The 4,981-nt window shown below is 36.7% G+C and overlaps 1 pseudogene; it reads left to right on the top strand.

The window, feature by feature from the left end:
• Positions 1–2,526: 2,526 nt before the first annotated feature.
• Positions 2,527–3,092, top strand: LOC149139679 (uncharacterized; annotated as a pseudogene).
• The last annotated feature ends 1,889 nt before the right edge of the window (positions 3,093–4,981 follow it).

Consider the following 4,981-nt stretch of genomic DNA (forward strand, 5'->3'; position numbering starts at 1 on the left):
TTGAATCCTTCCATAGGTATTCGATGAGCTAGAATTTCGTGATCTCCTACCAATTTTCGGATGACTCCTCTCTCTATACTTAATATATTTTTGCCATCATGTACCCATTTTGACCTCATATATTAGGGGGCATCTGTTATAGCATCATTTAGCACTCTTATAGACTTGATGCTCTTGTATGGCCTTGGGAAGCCTTTTCCCATGCAGACTTGATCTTATATTAAAAAATAATATTATAAATTCCATACGTGACTCTACCCATACAAAATTACATACATACACAGGTTCTATAACTATATACCCATGTATACCTTCTAAAATATAAAAAAAAATAATGTGCTATTTTGTGGGTAGGGTCCAAGAGTTTTACGGAGAGCCCACCTACAAGAGCCTATAGCACAAATAAATTAATTAATTTTAGGTGGTATATATACACCCCTTGGGTAGGCCTAACAGACATAAGATAAATTATACCCATTTTTCTACTAGCCTCACTCTCATGTGATGAAAACAATTCTAAGTCCAAAATAATTAAATTAATTAAAATCATGAAAGTTAGGATTTAATCCTACCTTTCTAGATTGAGTTTGTTCCTCATGGTTAGGAGTTAGTTTAGGCTTATTTGGTTGAGAGATTCTCTCCAACTAGTTAGGCTCCTAGATTAGTGTTTGGTTCAGAAATTTGCTCAACCATAGTGTCCAAGATAGACGTACTATCTTGAGACAAACTTCCTCATGTATTTATTTGTACTATTATCATTCTTTGAAAATAACATTGAGAGTGTGAGGAATATAATACAGTGAGGCTCTCAAGCCTTTTCTGCCATGTCTGGTTTGGGTATACTTCTGCTATTTATTTTATGAGTGTTTTATTAGTTTGATTAAATTCCTTTATTTAGTATCAGAGCAAGGCTGAGAGAATTGGTTAGCTTGTCATCTTTTGATCATAGAGAATGGATTGTAGTGGAGATTTGGTGTGTTTTTTTAGAGAGGAGGACAACAGGTTGTGTCTTGTATTAAGACATTCTACACAAATTAAAGTGTACATGTTTTAATGTGAGAATTCTCCCACTATCAACTCGTTAATAAGGAAAGAGATCCTTACTATTGGAGAAATGCAGAACACGCCAATTCTGCTACCCATGATGAGATACGATGCAATTGATGCTTCGTCCGTTAAACCTAACCTCGATCCTCTATTCATCAGGCAATAGAATAAAACCATTCCAAGCATGTAACATGCTTCTCAATTTCCTGCATCAGTACAAAGTTTCAAAAATTTGTCTGAATCTTCGTTCCATTTTGAAGCCTTGATAGTGAGGGATGCCATGGACGCCTGGCTTAGAACCTTTCGATTGGATGTTGCTGAACATAATCTTTTACATGTCATTTTTTCATTTGCAAGATCGGCTGGAGAGTTAGCTAAACTATTGAGGGCGACCATTATCGAAATTAGGAGATCGTCATGAAGAACATCAAACGGATTCTCGAAAGCGTCATTTCATTTCCAACTAGCTTCAGTTGACATCAATCGTCTCTTCTGTCTATGCGATCTGGTAGTGAAGGTGATTGCTTCATCAGGAGATGGATAGCATGCTCTTCTGGTATTCATCTTGTTCAATCAGAGCAACCATTCCTTCATAGTTACCATTATCATCCATGATAAGATCCAGGGAAAAATATTCCACAAAGAATTGGGTATTATGTTCCATTGCCTACCCATAAAGTGTGTGTAGAAGAGCATGACCAGTTAGACCAATAGCACAAGAACAACGATATTCCTAGCCAATTTTTCCAAAATCCATACTTTTCCCTCCAAATGCACGCTGATAGATCCTCCCCTCTTCAGTTCGTGAAAATGGTAATCCATAATTCTCTAATCCAATGACGGCTTTTGGTGCCTCCCTACACATATACTGGATAGAATCTTGATCACCCAACCAATCACTTCCCCCTACTATATCATACATATGCCATCTCCAATCATCTTCAGTCATATTACCCAAAGATGCATTAATTCCACCCTGTGCTGCAACGATGTGCAATCATGCAGGAATGAAAGTTCATGAGGCAGAGAAAACAGAGAAGAGTTCAGAGGGCATATTCATTTCTTCAATTGTTTATTCATCTAAGACGAACAATTCGAGGATATGTCTGACAGATGATTGGTGAATTTGTTATCAAAATTTTCTTAATACTCTGAAAGTTGTGTTTCTGGGACTGGATTAGTGGCTAGCTGCATTTGACACCACTTACATAATCGTAGAAGCATCTTCGTATACTAATTTTAATATGGAATGGCAAGCATAAGGGATCATATGCTTGCGTCCTTAGATATCTGACCGCTTTATATATGGGAAGGTTTTGTCTTAGTTGTAAAGATGATCAATCTCCACACAACACCTGTACAAATTTCATTGATTTCTACATAGCGTAGTGTATGAAGTCACTCGTGAAGGATGAATTGATCCTTGGACCTCACCTTCACTTCATTGTGGTATCTTTCCTTCTTAAGTTACCTAGCTTGATGGTCTTCTCATTGTCTTCATTTAGGTAAAGAGATAGCCTTATAATCCTATCAATCTCTATAGCATTTGGCTTTGTGTGTGAAGGCATATCATGGTTCGTCATTTACAGAACACCCAACTACAAATCCCTCCGCTCCACCATCGATAGAAAAAGTAAAAGATTAGAAGCCCTAAAGACCTCTGCCCCATCCACCAAGAAATCAAAGACCAAAAAGAAGGATAGATTCAAAACTAGCCTGAAATAATCCAGTCGGGATCTTTCATTTACTAAGTTCAAGTCTGGGGGCGTAGTGGCCATCATGCTTAGTATTGTCTTCAGTTTGTTGAATTCTCTATTTGAAGGAAAAGTTGTAGCCAAGCTACCCTTGACCTCGATTCCTTTCATACAAAAAATGACCACAGGAGCCTCAGTGGAAATGATCCAACGGACTGCACTATGGTTTTATTCTATTTCTTGTGCTCTATGAGCATTAGATCTAATTTGCAGACATTTCTAGGTTTTTCTCCACCCAGGGGTGCTCCATGCACTAGATTGTTCCTAGTTCCTGATACTAAATCGAGTTAAAATAAATGAATGAAGGGTTTCAAATGATTCAGAGAGGTATTCACTATAACCTGAATGAAAGTAAAGCAATAAGGTAAATTTATTTTTGTATTTGGAGTGATAAGTGAAATTCATTATTGTAATTCAAAGTAATATTTTACTTTGAGAGAGATTGAGTCAGTGCAGGAAGTTTTTGAAGACAATTTTCTTCCAAAGTTTGCAAGTGTGACATTCTCATTGAGAATTTTCCACGACAAACTTGTGACATTGAAGAATGATGTACTCTAATAATTAATAAAATCATAATTTTTTGTGGTGCTTGTGTCCGAGATCCACCCGAAATTGAATAAGGGGATCTTAGGTCTGCTGCGTGTAATGAATGCATGTGCATGAATTATGTTCAGATTATCAAAACACTCTCTTTGTATTATGCTTAAACAACTACATGCACATAAGCAAGCTTAAGTATAAGAACGATTAATCAAGCTCTTGTAATCAAGCCTAAGTACACAAGCACAAAGTGTCACATCATCAACTTCATAAGGTGATCTTCCAAGAAAGCACATTTCACATCACGTAATCAAAGTAATGAAGTTAAGGACGCTACAAAATCAATCATTTCAAGCCAATACAACATCAACATCATCAACACTTTTTGTATCACTTCCAGATAAACATTTTTTAACTAAATTGTACAGGTACATTCTCGGTTGTAACCGACACCCTAATTTGAATTGTTAAGGTGAATACATTAAGTCAAGTAAGTCTTCAACTGAGTCATCAAGATTGAACTTGTCATTTGTCTCTTGGGTGCATTTTCTATAATGTTCGACACCCTTCCTTTTTTAAAATCAGCACATTCAGTGAGTACATTCAAGAAATCTCAAAGTATTAGTAATCAATCAAGCAAGTTCAAGAAATCCATCTAGCAAGAAATCATCATCAAAAAAGTGTGAATTATAGTATTCTATTCTTCAAGTGAGAATCAAATCAAGCCAGTGTTTAACGCAAGTGCAATAAGCAATAAATCAAGGGAGTGTGTCATTCAAACAACCAAGCAAGCGAGCATGTCAAAATCAAGTGTGAAAGTTCAAAGCATGACATCTACAACAACAAGCCAGTGTGAAGTTGATTGAAGCATTCACAAAGTGTCAGTGAGGCATTCAAGCAAAGCGATCGTCATCAAGCAAGCGTGAAATCAAGAGTTCAAGAAACGAAGTTATAAAACTATAGAAAGTGATTAAAGCATCATAAATAAGCAACAGTACAAGCGAGCCTAAATTCAAGTGAGAAAGCTAACATGGTGACATACATTCAACTGTCCCAAATTCTTAACAATTTGATTTTATCATCAGTGGGTGACATGGTGAACATCAGCAAAACAACTATTGCTGATATTCAAGTGCATCTTCAACATGCACATGAAATGATTGAGTTCCTTCAACTAGAGTCGCAACTAAAAAGAACTGAGTTGCTAGAGAGGGGTGATGCTTCCAAGTCTTTGAACAATACAAATACAGCTGATGATTCTAAGTCACTGATCCAACCAACTTCAAGTTTCGAAGTGGTCCCTGTTCCAGTTCAACTTTCTTCCAAATCAATCATCAAGCCATGGGAAAAAACCCAAAGTAACAGAAATCGACGAGGCTTAGGATATGTCAAATATGACGCCAACTTGCATATCAGATTATTCAAAGCCCATTAAGTTTGGCAGTGCAGGGTTTCTTGCACAAATCACATCTGCTAGTTCTGAGAAAGTTGAAGACAGATAGAAATACAAACAAACTAAAGTTGGAGACAAACAAACATGCACCCAAACTAAAGTTTCAATCAAACCAAAATGCCTTCATTGTCAAAGAACTGATCATCTGGAAGATCAGTGTTTTTATCTCCATCGTTGTCACCATTGT

Source organism: Pinus tabuliformis, chromosome X (assembly GCF_031772625.1).
Source record: "Pinus tabuliformis cultivar Carrire ecotype Pingquan chromosome X, CPIR1, whole genome shotgun sequence".
Classification (NCBI taxonomy): Eukaryota; Viridiplantae; Streptophyta; class Pinopsida; order Pinales; family Pinaceae; genus Pinus; species Pinus tabuliformis.